This window comes from Petaurus breviceps, unplaced genomic scaffold (genome assembly GCF_028583685.1).
Source record: "Petaurus breviceps papuanus isolate PSGF00001 unplaced genomic scaffold, PetGlider_PUasm1.0 90879, whole genome shotgun sequence".
Classification (NCBI taxonomy): Eukaryota; Metazoa; Chordata; class Mammalia; order Diprotodontia; family Petauridae; genus Petaurus; species Petaurus breviceps.
Window position 1 is genome coordinate 2,764,179 of NW_027187368.1, and position 17,015 is coordinate 2,781,193.

The window sequence follows — 17,015 nt, forward strand, 5'->3', positions numbered from 1 at the left end:
ATATAGTAGTGTTAATAAATACTTGTTTCCTTCCTACTTACCCAGACCAATTGTCTAAGACCATGGAATTGGTTTTTTAAAAATGACCATCCTTGTCCCATAATTCCCTGCATCATTTGGAAAATAGACATATAGCCCATCCCCAGTCCCATACTCAAGACTTTCAAGTTTAGAAAGACCTATCTCTGTCAAACTCTGCCTCTTCCCTCAAGAAACAGTTCATTAAATTCCACTGAACCTTAGTCATGTGATCTTGTCATAAGAAAATTACTGTTCCTATAGGAACAGAAAAATGTGCTTAGCTATTGCATATAAGGTCTTATTCTTTTCTTAGAATCAATATCGGCAATAGAACAATGAATAATAAACAATGTAATATAGAGCTGCCTGTGCAGTGCTTCTCCTAGGTCTAAGCAGTTTCTGGATAGTACATACTGTTTACCACCCCAGATTTAAGAGTTCTAGAAAATGCATAGTTCAGTTTGTTAACGTCCCACACCATCTCCCCCCAGCATTCCTGCTATTGAGCAAAAAAAGTGTGGATAATCCAATAAAGTTTGCAGTTAATGTTTGACTCATACATCCCATAGGGTCAGACTTTAGAAGACTCATACTTGGAAAGAAGGGCCACTTACAGCTCAAAAGATGGACTCATGATACGTTGGGAATTTGTATTTCTTAAGGCCAGGTACTTTTTTTGTCAGAGAACTCTGGTTCCCACCATGGCATATGGATTGAGAGGTGTGTAGGCAAGAACAAAGCAGACACAAAAATAAACTCTTTCCTTTTCTGATTGTTATCTTGCCTCCTCTGCCTCTCTTTCTCTGACCTAGAACCTTCTATAGTCCCTGGCCACTTCTCTTCTTCTGCTGGATAATGTCACTTATACTTACCTGCCTTTTTGTTGTTGGTTAGTCATTTTCAGTCATGGCCAACTCTTTGTGGCCCCATGTAAGGTTTTCTTGGCAAAGATACTGGAGTGGTTTGTCATTTCCTTCTCCAGCTCATTTTACAGATAAGGAAACTGAGGTACACAAGGTTAGCTGTCCACAGTCACCCAGCTAGTAAGTGTCTGAGGTCAGATTTGGAATCCTGATAATAAGTTTCCCTGATATTAGGCCAGGAACTTTATCCACCATTGGACCTTGCTGCCCTTATTCATGTGCACATTTCTTTTACTCCACTTTCTGAGCAAGAAGTCAAAGCAAGGAAGGGAAAAGGTAGGAGTCCGACTGAGGGAGATGGGATTATATAGTAAATAGTCCCCATTTTTCCAATAGTTAAACTGAGGCACAGATAGGGAAACTGAGGTCAAAAGAGGGGAAGTGTTTTGGACATGGAGCAAGCTGCAGAGCCCTGATAGAACTAAGGTCTTTTGGTACCTTGGATGGGTGGTAGGGGTAGAGGAATTCTTTCCCCACTCTACTCTGATGTGACATGACTGTCTTGGTTTAAGCCTGTCTCTCAGGACCTGTGCATTGACTTTCCCCATAGGTCTTCAAGCTTGGATAGTTGTGGGCCTTGGGGTTGCTGCTAACCTTCCTAGTTCAGTCTTACAAAGCTCTAATACTCCCTCTTGTGGGCAAAGAAGTGAAAGGAGGAAAGGATAGGAAGATTGAAGACAGGAAGGGGAAAAGGAGAAAAGGGAAAGGGAGGAAAGGGATCAGAAGAGGCAGAAGAAAAGGACCTCTGAGCACAGTTGGGCATTCAGTGCTAAAGGAGATCACTACTCCCTCTCAAATACCGCCCAAGGAAAAACCTTTAAAAGGAAAGCCTAGGAGATGCCTGTGATGCCCTGCTCATGGAATTCTAGGATGGGAGGGCTAGAAGGTACCTGAGAGTGTAGAATGGAAGGGCATAGAACATAGAATCTTGTCACTGAAATGAACCTCAGACATAGTCTAGTCAAACCCCACTCAACTTTCACAAATGAGGAAAAAAAGCTTACAGAAAAGCTTTAAGTTCACACAATGGGAAGTTACGTGTGAGGGTGTTGATTGGGAGCCCCAAAGATGTGCCATATGCATGGAATCATTGGATCACATCCATATGTGTGTCATATATAGAGAATCATTATCAAAAAGACCTTGGAGATCATCTAGCCCAATGCCCTTGTTTTACACATGAGGAAATTGCAGCCTCTTCCTAGTGGTGACATGACACTGAAGGACACAGGGAGTAAGATGCCAATTCAAGAACTGATCCAGGTCCTCAGGCTCAGAGCTAGCATTCTTTTTGCTGTCCATGATACCTCTTAATTGACCATATCCTGACTCTGCAGGCTATGGGAACTATAGAATTATAGAATGATGGTGGTGGTGTGGAACCCAAGAACCCAGAATTTTACACCATAGAATCTCAGAAGCTCAAAGGCCACCAACCATCTGATCCTTCCCCAATTCATTATTACAACAGAAGGAACAAACCTGAGAAGGAACTTGCAGAGGATTGTGCAGCAAGTTAATACAGCTGGGATGAAAGTTTGCTTTTCCTTCATTTCCACATCTAAGTCCTAAAGCCAACCGGAGCCAGAAGCACTGAGGATTTTATACTTGGCTTAAGCTGCAAAGGGCTCCGAAATCATCTCAAAGCTGCTGAGTTCCTACAGGCAGCCACAGCAGTTTCACTGAATCAACAAAACATAAACCATCTTCTTCCAAAGGCTCCATGGAAACAGCCCCTTCAATAGACTTTGTGATCCAGATTGGTTCTCTTCCTGAAGATAACTCTAGTCCACCCAAAATCGATGCCTGTTACACTGCCAGCTCGTCCAGCAGAGCTTGGAGCTATTTCTGTGTGAGGTTATTTTTGCTACCTGAATGACTCCACCCCAGCCTTAGCTCAGCTCAGCGCCACCCTGCCATCACTTATCTGGGCTGTCATCACAGAAAAACAAAAAAAGGCTCTATGACATGCTGAAGCTATCTACTGGAGGAGGTAAGAATAAATGGAAATGTTTTCCAAAGTTTTAAACAGAAGTTTGTAAGTGGTCTCTACTTACCACAATGGTCTATGTTTGTCCCTTACCAAAAAAGCCCAGAATGCCTCATTATTTTTGGCCTCATCAATGTCATCATAGCATCATCAACATCCACATTACTATCATCACCATCATTTTATCACTAGGTCATCCTCATATTTTGATTCTGGAACCTTGTACAGGTTCAATCAGAGGTGTTTGGGATACTTGATTATCCAGGTCTCGACCTAAGCAACCAGTACAATACTCCCTATTGTCAGAACAGAGGGACAGAAATGTTCAGGCATGTCTTACTTTTTGTGACCCCATTTGGGGTCTTCTTGGCAAAGATAATGGAATGGTTTGTCATTTCCTTCTCCAGATCATTTTACAGATGAGGAAACTGAGGCAAACAGGATTAAGTGACTTGCCCAGGATCACACAGTAAGTATCAGAGGCCAGATTTGAACTCAAGAAAATTAGTCTTCCTGACTCCAGGCCCAAAACTCTATCCACTGTGCCAATTACCTGTCAAAGACCAGAAATATAATAGTTAATTAAGCCATAATAGAAATATAACTAAAAGCAAAAAAAAAAAAATTGATGAAGAGTCATTTTCAATCTTCCACAGTCAACTGGACCAAATCAGCCTCTAACTTGTTGATGGTCAGAGCCGAACAGAGCAGAGTCAGGAATCAGACAAGTTTAATTTCAAAGTGAGGGAAATGATTTGCATGCAAAGACTCATGTGTCAGAGACATCCCCCCCCATCCCTTCCTAGTGGGGGGACCCACTTTAGTGTGACTGAACCTTTATTTATATACTTGTGGCTAGACAAAGAACCAAACAGTATAGTTTAGCAACAGTACTGAAACATAACAGCAGCAGTGAAGCAAGGTTGTCTAGTAACAAAAGTGTGTTCATGGGGGCGCTTCATGTCTGGGCCTGTTGGTGCTTGCTGGAGCTCAGGGACCATCACTTCCAGAAGTCACACAAAGGATTGTTGTTATGCCAGGCTCAGGGCACAGGGCCTTAGCTCTGGAAAACAGGGTATCTCCTAATATCTTGATAACACACAAATGGAAGCAACCCCTTATAAATTCCAAGGGTATTATGACTTAATGTCCCCTTAATAATTACAAATCCTGCAAACATATTTGAGAAAGGGAACTAGAAATCTCTGAATTTACAAACCAGGAGCTACAGAGATTTAAATTCACTCTCTTCTACCTTTTGAAGGTCTTCAGAAGCCTTTCGAGGGTAAGCTGGAGATCTTCTAAAGCTTCTTTGTGGGGCAGACTAGAGATCTGTGGAAGGAAGTTTAGTGGAAAGAAGTAAATTTGGAATCACAGGACTTGAATCCTGACTGCCTCTTACTGACTTTGTGACCTTGAGCTTGTCACTTATACTCTCCTAGTGTCAGTTTTTTCACCTGTAAAATTTGTGTGTGTGTGTGTCTGGGGAAAGAGGGTGGACTATTTCATCACTAAGTGGCCTTTCAGCTCTAGAACTGTGAATCTCTAATTTCTTGCCTTGGCTCCATGGCCATCTAGATTTATACCTGGAATTTTGGACTGGATTTGGGAACATCATTACAATATTATTCCATGTATTCTTGTTTTGTATCCATGTTCTAAGCACAGTCATGATCTGCTTCTTCATCTTTGTTCACAATTTTTTTTCAGCAGCCCATGTTTTTATATCTTTTGATACTCAGAAGACTCACCATCAATAAGAGCCCTTACTAAGCAATACCACTGTTCTGTAGGCAGAAGGACAGCCTTCTGTGAAATGTAGTTCAAGGAATTTATTTTAACAAGAGGTGTTCTCTAGGATCCAACTATCATAGGAAATGACGTTCTGAAATTTTTTACTTGGTGTCACCCACTGTTATTACAATTTGCCATTATAATATGGTCTAAAGTTTACAAAGTGCTTTTAGGTTTGGCAGAAGAAACTTCGATAGCCCACAAAAACATGGGACAGAGTTAGAAAGGCAGAAGGAAGGAGAGGGGAGGCATCCTGGTTTAGTGAAAACAGCAGTGAACTTGGAGACAATATCTGGGTTCTAATCCTTAGCTTCTTGGTCTTTAAGACGAGGGGTTGCACTTTTATCGGTGGTGGCAAACTCAGATAGAAGTGGGGGCCACTAAACTATGCATAAGGATCCCTAAGGGTTACACATTAATTTAGAAAAACACGTATTAATATCATCTATATTTTATTGTATTTTTATTTCTTTGGTTAAATATTTCCCATTTACATTTTAATCTGGTTTGGGCAATACTTGGGAGGCTTGTGGGCTGCATGTAGCCTACTGGGTTGTGATGGCTAAGGTCAGTCCCCTGTATCTCTAACCTCCTGTGGTCTAAGTTCCTTTTCAACTTCAACGTTCTATTACCTACCATTCTATATTCTAAAGTTTCCTTTCAATGCTAACAATCTGTGATTTTATGTTTCATCTCAATTTATGCCAAACCATTACTATTTCATTCTAATTGAATATACTGAACTATGTTAGGCTGTGACCTTCACTGAAGCTTCAGTTTTTTCTTAGAGATCATAAAACATCCAAGACTATGAAACAATTGAACTCTTGGAAAACAGTGGTTAATAATGAAAAGCAGGGTCAGCCTTCTGCACAGCATGAGGCTGAGAAGTGTCTTTGTTGCACCTCCCACTCCCTTCCCATAAAAGATACCTAGTCCGATTGTATGGAAGAACCCTTCCCACAGCAACCCTGTCAGGTTGGCATCCTGCCTCTGCTTAAAGATGTTCACTGCCTGGGAGCTCCTTCTTAGGCATCCTTTCTTAGGCAGCACATCCCATTATTAGACAGCTCTGATTGTTAGTCAATCAGTCAGATAGGCAGCCACCAAGCACTTAAAAGCACTTACTATTTGCCAGGCATTGTAGAGACATTGGGGATACCAAAAAAGAGGGGTGGACAGTTTTTACCCTCAAGGAATGTACATTTCAATGGAGGAGATGACATGAAGATAGCAAGGTACGTATAAGATAAATACACAATAGATGGAAGGTATCTGAAAGGGAACAGAAATAACAACTGGGAAAGGTCTCCCATACAAGGTGGGATTTGAGCTGACTCTTGGAAGCAAGGGAAAATAAAGCCAAGGTGAGGGGCCATGATGCATGAGAAACAACCATTGCAAAGGCATGGAGTCAAGATATGGATTGACTTGTTCAAGGAATTGAAAGTAGGTCAAGATGGCTGGATTGTAGAGTGTGTGGAGAGGGCTGAGGTATAAGAAAGATGGACAGATAGGAAGGAGGCAGGTTATAAATAGTTATAAATGCCAACCAGAGGACTTTTTATTTTATCCTGGGGATTATGGAGAATAATTGTATTTCATTGAGCAGGGGAGTGCCATGGACTGACCTACACTTCAGAAAAATCACACTGGTAACTGAATGGAGGATGGATAGAAGAGGAAAGAGACATGAGGCAAGGAGATCACTTAGAAGGTTAAGTAGAGATGCATAGGAGAGATGTAGCAGAGAAAAAACAGAAATGGCAAGATATGGCAATGTGGGGTGTGTAGGAGAGGAATTGAAAATGACATTGGAGTTGGAAGCCTGAATAACTGGGAAAATGGTGATGCCCTCAACAGTAAAAGAGAATTTCAAAAAAAAATAAGGGGGTTGGTCTTTACAATGGATTTGCTGCCAGAACACAGGTGTTGTGAAAACCATTGCTAAACCTTTACAAAAATAGGCAAGGAAAAGGCTCTCATTAGCATTGCTCTTACAGGATTCATAGACTCTGGAAGTTCACCACAATTGGCCACCTCACCTACAAATATGGCCTAATTGATAGAAGAACCATTGACAAGTTTGGTATCTTAAAGAATCAGTAGACCGATGACCATGCCCTTCTGACTACCACACCAAGTCTGAAACAATTAATTGCTGGTATCCACAAAATGAATTCCACCAAGTTCCCCTACAGCCAGAAGAGGTATGAGGAAATTGTCAAGGAAGTCAGTACTCATCTTAAGAAAACTGGCTATAACATTGACACAGTAACTTTTGTACCAATTCCACATTGGAGTGGTGACAACATGCTAGAACCAAGTTTCCTGAGTCCGAAGGTCACTCATAAGAATGGCAGTGCTAATGGAACTACACTGTTTGAAGCTCTCGAATGCATCTTGCCACCAACTTGTCCAACCAACAAGCCCCTACATCTATGCCTCCGAGATGTCTAAAAAAGTGGTGGTATCGGTACAATACCTGTTGGCTATATGGAAACTGGTGTTCTTGAATCGGGCATGTTGGTGACCTTTTCCACAGTCAATGTTACAACTGAAGTAAGTCTGTCGTAATGTCCCATGAAGGTCTCGATGAGGCTTTGCCTGGAAAACTCTGTTGGTTTCAATTTCAAGAACGTATGTGTCAAAGATATCTGTTGCGTGGCTGGTGATAGCAAGAATGATCCATCCCTGGAAACAGCTGGCTTTACCGCACAGGTCACTATCCTGAACCATCCACACAAAGCAGTGCTGGCTAGGTACCTGTTCCAGATTGTCACGCGGCTCGTATCACTTGCAAGTTTGCTGATTGATCATTATTTTGGTAAGACCCCGGAAGATGTCCCTAAATTCCCAGCATGTGGTGATGCTGCGAATCCAGGCAAGTCTATGTGAGTAGAGAGCTCCTCTTTTGTGTCGTGTTGCTGTTTATGATATGAGCCAGTTGAGAGGAAGGCAAGGTCACAAACTCTCTTCAAAAGGCCCAGAAAGCTAAATGAATATCCTGCACACTTGCCGCCCCAGTCTTCATCAGTGATGGAAGAACAGTCTTAGAACTGTTTGTCTCAATTGACCATTTAAATTTAATAGTAAAAGACTAGTTAAAGATTACAATAAAAGTTTCAGGAAAAAAGGAATGCTTTTGTGGACCATTTGTTTTGTGGCAGTTTTAAGTTATTAGTTTTTAAAGTCAGTAATTTTTAAATGGGAGCAACTTGAGCATAAATTTGTCACAGAATTTTAAGTTCATTAACATAGTTTAATGTGAAAAATAATAAAGAACAGATGAGGTTGGAAGACAAAGGATAATGAGCTGTGCTTTGGACATGCTGAGTATGAGATACCTATAGGACATACAGTGTGAGATGTCAAAGAAGCAACTAGAGATAAATAAATATAACCCAGTAGAAACACTAGAGATAGGTAGGTAGGTAGATGGAGCATTTATTAAGTACTTACTATGTGCCAGGGGCTATAGATTTGGGAATTATTCATATAAAAATGATCATTAAACCTATAAGAGCTAATGAGATCTCTAGATAAGACAATATAAAGGAGAAAGAAAAAGTCTAAAAAACTCTTCCATGTCTTGAGTCAAAATATGTCCCCTTGCAAGTTCTAATTATTTATCTTAAGTTTTGCCTTCTGGGGTCAATGAGAAAAAGTTTCATTCCTCTTGCCTTTCACATGATGACATTTTAGATATGTAGTAACCAATTCTTTAACATACCCTCTGTTGACAACTTCCAGACCCATAGTAAACAAAGGTAAATCATTTGTCTCAATCGATACCCCATGAACCCCCATTTCCACTGAATCTCCCCAATCAGTCCAGAATAAATCATTTGAAATCATAATAAAGCTAAGACTATTTAGTTAAAAGAATGAAAAGTAAACAAGAAGTTAAATCATGCCATAAGAACTTTAACATTTCTTGCAACTACCTGTCCTAGTTCTCTGGAGACTGTAGGCTGGGAATCCACTCGCCATCCTGTATCTCTAGCATAAAAGGAGAGGTAAATGGGCTACTTTTTCATGCTTGGTTCTGCTGAAGAGTTTGGTGTATGCCAGCAGCTCCACTGGATCATGCCCCCTCTCTCATCTTCTTTTATTCCCTAGGCTGAGTTCTCAGCATGGCGCTTTGGGCTAGCAGATGGAAAAGAGGCTAGAGACTTGCCAACTGGACAAATATTGAATCCTCAGTATCTGGAAGGTATGACTTGTCATAATGAGGCCTGCAAAGCATTGTAGAGAGCTTTGTTGTTTCCTCTCAAGAATTTAAGGGAAAAACTTCCATTTGTGCTTCTAACCAGGAACGCTAACACCAGTGTGACGTCTCCCCTTCCTGAATCAATTTGTATACACTAACATGGGCATGGTTCAGTTATAGCTGAGAGGAAATCTTCCTTCTTTTTTCTATTTCCCTTTCTCTCTCTGATTCTGTCACCCATAGTCTTGTGGACCTGATCTCATTCCACTATGAGATTCCCATTTTTCTTTCAAATGCAGCATGCTGAAAGTTCCATGTCCAATCAGAGTGCCTCTGGAGGCAATGTCATCACCTGCTGAGCAGACACATAGGCTTCTGTGGGATGTAGTTCCAAGACAACTTCTGAGGAAGACATAACTTACCCACCCTTACAGATCTATGAAGATAGCTCTCATAGTAATTTCCTAACTCCTTTTTTCTTCCACTTCTGCATTCTGATGCCAAATGATCTCGCTCAAAGTCAAGGGTCACAGTTGTGGATAAAATAGCAATATGGACCAAAGTGGTCATTTCATTGGTATTTGGAATCCTCAGGAGGGAAAAATTCCTTAACCAATGAATCAAATGAGATGACAAATTGCAAACCTTAACAGAACTATTTCTAAATGCTAGCTTTGCTATGTTGGCAACCCTTCTGAAACTCACATCATCCTTGCTTCAAGACCAGCTCTTTGTCCCCTACATTACATTACCTCTCCAGCCTTCCAGAACTGCAGAATTCTTAAAGTCATGTGTTAACTAAGAATAGAAAAATAGTATATATAATAGAAAGAACATCGGACCTGGAGTCAGAAGATGGGTATGAATTCAGATTCTGTTATTTCTGATCCTATTAACTAGAATCAGAAAAGGAGTACAACAAAACTATATATTGTTTATTATTTATTATTTATTAAACTTACATGTCAAGTGCATCATGCAAAATACCAAGCTGGATTAATCAAAAACCAGAATTAAGGTTACCAGGAAAAATGTCAACAATTTCAGATATGCAGATGATACCACTCTGATGACAGAAAGTGAAGAAGACTTAAGAGGCTTCTTGATGACAGTGAAAGAGGAGAATGGAGAAGATGGCGGAGTAGAAATAGCACTTCCTCATAGCTCCAGCTTCCACCTCCCTTCATGTAAAAAATGACTCTAGAAAAACTTTTGAGCTACAGAACCCACAAAATGACACAGAGAAGCTAACCTCCCACTGAGGACAGCCCAGCAGGCCAGCAGCAAGCAGCCAGCACAGCACTCTGGGAACCTACCCCAGCCCCACTTGAGCCGTAGGTCTTAGCCCCAGGGTGGCCTGACCAACTGCTGGCTGGAGAGACTTCAGATCACCAGCAGCTGTGGCGGTTTCCAGATTATCAACCCATAGATGCCAAGGACAAAGTGAGAGGTCAGTGCACTGTGGACTTTGGGACCTGGGAATTCAGAGTGCTATCTGGCCTTTGCCCCCAGGGAGAGAAGCAGCTGAGGTGCCCCCACGTGGCAATTTCAGCTCCTGGTCTGCAGATTGTAGGGGGACCAAGCAACCAGTCTGAGGAGTAATTGCTCTTGCTTTAACTTGCTTGGTTTTGGATTGTTGTCTAGGGTGGAGGTCCTGGGGTGTGTGACCCGCTCGCCAGAGCATGTCGAGGCTTCAGAGAGGGCACCCAACTAATACCTTTGGCAGCTGCGAAAACCCCAGTGTTTGGGATAAAACTTCCGTTTTTGGTAGCAGAGTACTACTGTGGCAAAAAGCCCAAAAGTCAAGTAATTGAGTGGCAACATGAGCAGGCAAAGGAAGCAAAGCAAACAGAGAAACACAGCTTTCCACTCCTATTTTGGGAACAAAAAGGATCAAAGCATGGAACAGAAGGAAGACAGCAAAGTCAGAACTCCTGCACCAAAAGCTTCCAAGAAAAATATGAGCTGCTTACAGACTATAGAGGAGCTTAAAAAGGAATTTGAAAATCAAATAAGAGAAGTGGAGGAAAAATTGGGAAGAGAAATGAGAACAAAGCAAGAAAATTATGAAATGAGAATCAACAACCTGACTGAAGAAAATAACACCTTAAAAAATAGACTAACTCAGATGACAAAAGAGGCTCAAAAAGGCAATGAGGAGAAGAATGCCTTAAAAAGCTGAATTTGCCAGATGGAAAAAGAATCTCAAAAGCTCACTGAAGAGAATCATTCCTTCAGAATTAGATTGGAGCAAATGGAAGCTAGTGACTTTATGAGAAATCAAGATACTATTAAACATATCCAAACAAATGAAAAAATAGAAGGCAATGTGAAATATCTCATTGGAAAACCACTGACCTGGAAAATAGATCAAGGAAAGATCATTTAAAAATTATTGGACTACCTGAAAGCCATGATCAGAAAAAGAACCTAGAAATCATCCTTCAAGAAATTCTCAAGGAAAATTGCCCTGATGTTTTAGAACCAGAGGGCAAAATAGAGGTTGAAAGAATCCACCAATCACCTCCTGAAAAAGATCCCAAAAAGAAAACTCCTTGGAATATTATAGCCAGGTTCCAGAATTCCCAGATCAAAGAGAATATATTACAAGCAGCCAGGAAGAAACAATTTCAATATTGTGGAAACACAATCAGGATAACTCAGGACCTGGCAGCTTCTACATGAAGGGATCAAAGGGCTTGGAATATGATATTCCAGAGGTCAAAGGAGTTGGGATTAAAACCAAGAATCACCTACCCAGCAAAACTGAGTATCATATTCCAGGGGAAAACATGGTCATTCAGTGGAATAGAGGACTTTCAAGCATTCTTGATGAAAAAACCAGAGTTGAATAGAAAATTTGAAATTCAGCTACAAGAAGCAAGAGAAGCATGAGAAGGTAAACAGGGAAAAGAAATCACAAGGAACTTATTAAAGTTGAACTACTTATATTCCTAGTAACTTATGAAACTTTTCTCAGTATGAGAATAGTTGAAGGGAATAGAAATATATATATGTGCATATATATGTGTATATATCTATGTGTATGTATGCATATGTATACATACATATATATGTCTATATAGGAGGGTATATGGGTGTATGAATACATATGTGAGCATGTTTATATATGTCTACAGGTATACATAGACAGAGGGCACAGGACCAATTGCATAGGAAGGGATGATACTTAAAAGGTGAAATTAAGAGGTGAGAAAGGAATATAATGAGAGGAGATGGGGAGAGACAGAATGGGGTAAAGGGGTAAATTATCTCATATAGAAGAGGCAAGGAAAAACTGTTACAATGGAGGAGAAGAGCAGGAAGGCAAAAGGGAATGAGTCAACCTTATTCTCATTGAATTTGGCTTAGGGAGGGAATGACATACACAGTAAATAGGGTATCTCACCCTACAGGAGAGTAGAGGGGAAGGGGAAGAGAGGGGGAATAATGGAAGGGAGGGCAGGCTGGGAGGAGGGAAGTTGGAAGCACACACTTTTGAAAAGGGTAAGGATCAAAGTAGAGAATAGAACAAGTGGGGGGTGGGATAGGATAGAGGGAAATATAGTCAGTCTTCCACAATATATCCACTATGGAAATGTTTTGCCTAGCTACTCATGTATAACCTATATTGAATTGCTTATCTTCCCAGTGAAGATGGGTGACAAGGGCAGAAGGGAAAGTTTTAAAATCAAATATTTAAAAAATATATATATTATTAATATTTTACATGTAACTGGGAAATGAGATATGGGGCACAGAGATCCACCATGCCCTACTGGAAAGTAGAAGGGAGAATGGTGGAAGATAAGGGAGAGAGCAGATTGGGGGAGGGGATATTCAGTGGGAATGCTGTTTTGGGGTGGTGGGTAGGGAAAATTGGGGAGAAAATTTATAACTCAAAATCTTGTGGAAATGAAGGATATGAACTAAAAAATTTAAAAAGAGAGGGAAAAAGGAAATTAAAAAAAAAAACAAGAAAGAAGAGAATGGAAAAGCTGGTTTAGTATATATTCTAAGATATTGGCAACTGGTCCCATCATCACTTCCTGGCAAATACAGGGAAAAGAAATGGAAGCAGTGTCAGAGTTTAAATTCTTGGGCTCAAAGATCACTGCAGATGGTGACTGCAACAATGAAATTAAAAGACCATAAACCATAAAAATTAAAAGAAATTAAAATTTCCTTGGGAGGAAAGCTATGGCAAATCTGGATCGTATACTAAAAAACAAAGATGTCACTTTGCTGACAAAGGTATTTATGGTCAAAGCTATGGTTTTTCCCATGGCAATTGTGTGGCTGTGAGAACTGAACTATGAGGAAAGCTGAGCGCTGTAGAATTGATACCTTTGAATCGTGGTGCTGGAGACTTTTGAGAGTCCCTTGGACAGCAAGGAGACAAATCAGACAAACTTAAAGAAATTAATTTGGGCTATTCACTGCAAGGTCAAATACTGAAACTTAAGTAGAGAATGAGAAAACAAGACTCTTTGGGAAAGACCCTGATGTTGGCAAAGATTGAAGGAAAAGGAAAAGGAGATGGCAGAGGATGAGATGGATAGATAATGTCATGGAAACAAAACATGAACTTAGACTTTGGGAGATAGTGAAAGACAGAAGGGCCTGCTGTACTATAGGGTCATGAAGAGTTGGACACAAATGAATGACTGGACAACCACAAATTATGTAAGCATGGGTCAATCACAAGTTCCTTAGTCCTCAGTTTCCTCCTCTATAAAATGTTTGGGTTGGGTTGGATGACTTTTAAATTCTTTTCCAATTTTAAATACTACAATATGTTCTGATCTTTGGACCCCTATCCATGCTGACATTCACAGAGGGTCCCTTCATCCCTTCAGAAACACAAAGAAATAAAGTGTGACATTCATTGGGGGAACAGCTAAATAAATTTTGATACATCAATGTGATAGAATATTTTTGCTGTTGTTCAGTCAATCAGTTGTGTCCAACTCTTCATGACCCCATGGATGATTACTTTCATGACACTATCTGTCCATTTCATCCTCTGCCCTCCCCTTTTCCTTTTGTCTTCAATCTTTCCCAACATCAGGGTCTTTTCCATTGAGACCTGTCTTCTCATTATATAGCCAAAGTATTTAAGCTTCAGCATTAGTATTGGTCCTTTCAATGAAAAGTCTGAATTAATTTCTTTAAGCATTGATTGATTTGACCTCCTTGCTGTCCAAGTGATTCTCAAAAGTCTCCTCTAGTAACACAATTTGAAGGTGTCAGTTCTACAGAGTTCAGCTTTCTTTATAGTCCAACTCCCACAGCCATACATTGCTACTGGAAAAACCATAGCTTTGACTATATAGACCGTTGTGAGCAAAGTGAAGCCTCTGTTTTTCTGTATGCTGTCCAGATTTGCCATAGCTTTTGTTCCAAGGAGCCAGTGTCTTTTAATTTCAAGACTTACAGTCACTGTCTGCAGTGATCTTTGAGCTCAAGAATTTAAACTCTGACACTGCTCCCATTTCTTCTCCCTGTATTTGCCAGGAAGTGATAGGGACCAATTGCCAAGATCTTAGGGTTTTTTTTTTTTTGTGTTAAGCTTCAAGCCAGCTTTTCCACTCTGCTCTTTCACCCTCTTCAAGGGGTTTCTTGATTCTTCTTCACTTTCTGCTATCAGAGTAGCATCATCTATACATCTGATATTGTTGATATTTCTCCTGGCAACCTTCATTCTGGCTTTTGATTCATCCAGTCTGGCATTTCATATGATGTACAGGCTTTCTTGGCAAAGATATTGGAGTGGCTTGCCATTTCCTTCTCCAGACCATTTTACAGATGAGGAAATTAAAGCAAACGAGGTTAAGTGACTTACCCAGGGTCACACAGCTAAGCAGTATCTGAGGCTAGATTTTTAACTTGTCTTGCTGGCTCCAGGCCTATTTGAACCACTTAGCTGCCCTTGACAGGCATATGAATGTGAAGAATTCAGAGAAGCATGGTAAAACTTGTGTGAATTGATGGTATAATGAAATGAGCAAATCCAGGAAAACAATTACAACAATAATGTAAATAGAAAGACCAACAACAAAAAAAATAATACCATATAATTATAAATACTAAGCTTGAACCTGGGGAAGGGTTGAGAAAATGCACCCCTTTCCCTTCTCTGCAAAGGTAGGAGAAAATGGCTGTTTGATATTACAAATACTGTCAGATATGGTTGGTGTTTTGCTGAATCTGTCTTTATTATAAGAAATTACTCTGGGCAAGTAGAGAGAGAAATTTGAAAATGAAGATAATGTTAAAGCAAAAGACATCAGTAAAAATAAGATTAAAAGAAGGAATAGAACTAACTGGATTTTCAGTCAGAATTGGGAGCAAAGGAGAGGATAAGGATAGTATGTCTATTTTGGAATGAAGAATGAGAAAGGACTTTCCCAGGATTTTCCTAGCTTGTTATACTCTCTTTTCTAGCACATTAGAGACAGTCAGCTCTGAACAACAGTGACATCTGCTGACCAATAGGAACTATAGATATTCAGAGGATAAAGCAGTCTCCTCAAGGCCCTAACAGTCAGAAATAACTTCTTGGAGGAATTTGGACTTGAAGGATATGGAAGACTTAAAATAGAACTTCCTTATCTAAAGTCCATGAACTTGTGTTTTTAAATTTTTAATATTTAAAGAATTATACTTCAATATAATAACTGAGAGGCAGGTAGGTGGTGCAGTGGTAGGCCTAGAATAAGGAAGACTCATCTTCCTGAATTCAAATCTTATCTCAGAAACTTACTTGCTGTGTGACCCTGGCCAAGTCACTTGATGCTGTTTGCCTCAGTTTCCTCATCTGTAAAATGAGCTGAAGAAGGAAATGACAAACCACTCCAGTATCTTTGCCAAAACAAAACAAACCCAAATAAGATCATGAAGAATCGGACACAATTGAAAATGACTCAACAGCAACAGTTTCAGTATAATTGGTTTCCTTTCTATAAGAGCAGAAAGAGGAGGAGGAGAAAGAGGAGGAGGAGGAGGAAAAGAAGAAGAAGAAGAAGAAGAAGCAACAGCATTTATATAGCACATTAAGTTATGCAAAGTACTTTACAAATATTATCTCACTTGATTCTCATAAAAACCCTATAAGGTATAATAATAATAACAATAATGTTAATAATAACTAACATTTATTTAGCACTTACTATATGTACCAGGAACTGTGCTGAACACTTTATAATTTTTATCTCATTTGATACTCAGAACAGCCTTGGGAGGTAGGTGTTATGATTATTTTCATTTTATAGTTGAAAAAACTGAGGCAAACCGAATTTAAGTGACTCTCCCAGGCTCACACAAATATTAGGTGTCTGAAGTCAGGTCTTCCTGATTCTAGGCTCAGCACTGTCCACTGCTCCACCTAGCTGGCTGTATATTTTATTTTTTGTATTTAAAAGCACTATTCTGATAAAGTGTCTGTGGGTTTCACCAAATTGACAAAGGAATCCATGACACAAAAAAGGTTAAGAATTCTTGATGTAGAGAATGGAAGCTTAGATGTGGGAAGAGGAAGGAGCACAGACATAGGATTGTACAGAGGTCAAGGGAAAAGAATGCTGAATCTAGAGCCAGAAGACACTGATCTGAACCCTAGCTTTGCTACAGGGGACCTGTGGGACCTTTAACCTCTTTGATGGTCATTTTCTCATCTATAAAATCAGTCAGAGAGAATGGAATTCGATTAGATTAGGTTATCTATAAGAGATCTGCCCAATGGAAAATCCTATGACTCAGCCTACACTAGCAAAGCTGGGAAGAACCGAAGATAAAAAGAAGTATCGTGTCAAGGACCCAAGTCCAGGACTTCTGACTTTAGATCCAAAGTTCTTTCATTCACATTGTTTGTACTGAAAGGTGAGGGCATGTGCCCATCCCAGCAAAGAGAGCATATCCTCTCTACTCTTCTAACTCCCAGAGGTTTCCTCTCCCAATTCCATCTCCCAGAAAGAAGAAGCTTGGGGCAGCACCACTCAACTCTAGTCAAACAAACAGGGAAGGGGTGTGTGTGTGTGTGTGTGTGTGTGTGTGTGTGTGTGTGTGTGTGTGT

The 17,015-nt window shown here is 40.1% G+C and overlaps 1 long non-coding RNA gene across 1 annotated transcript in view; it reads right to left on the bottom strand.

Annotated features, from left to right (window-relative positions):
• Positions 1-2,815, bottom strand: part of LOC138150509 (uncharacterized) — a 42,346-nt gene extending 39,531 nt beyond the window's left edge. The window contains exon 1 of the long non-coding RNA XR_011165576.1: positions 2,427-2,815. This is a non-coding gene — a long non-coding RNA (uncharacterized lncRNA). The remainder of the gene's footprint in view (positions 1-2,426) is intronic.
• Positions 2,816-17,015: the final 14,200 nt, after the last annotated feature.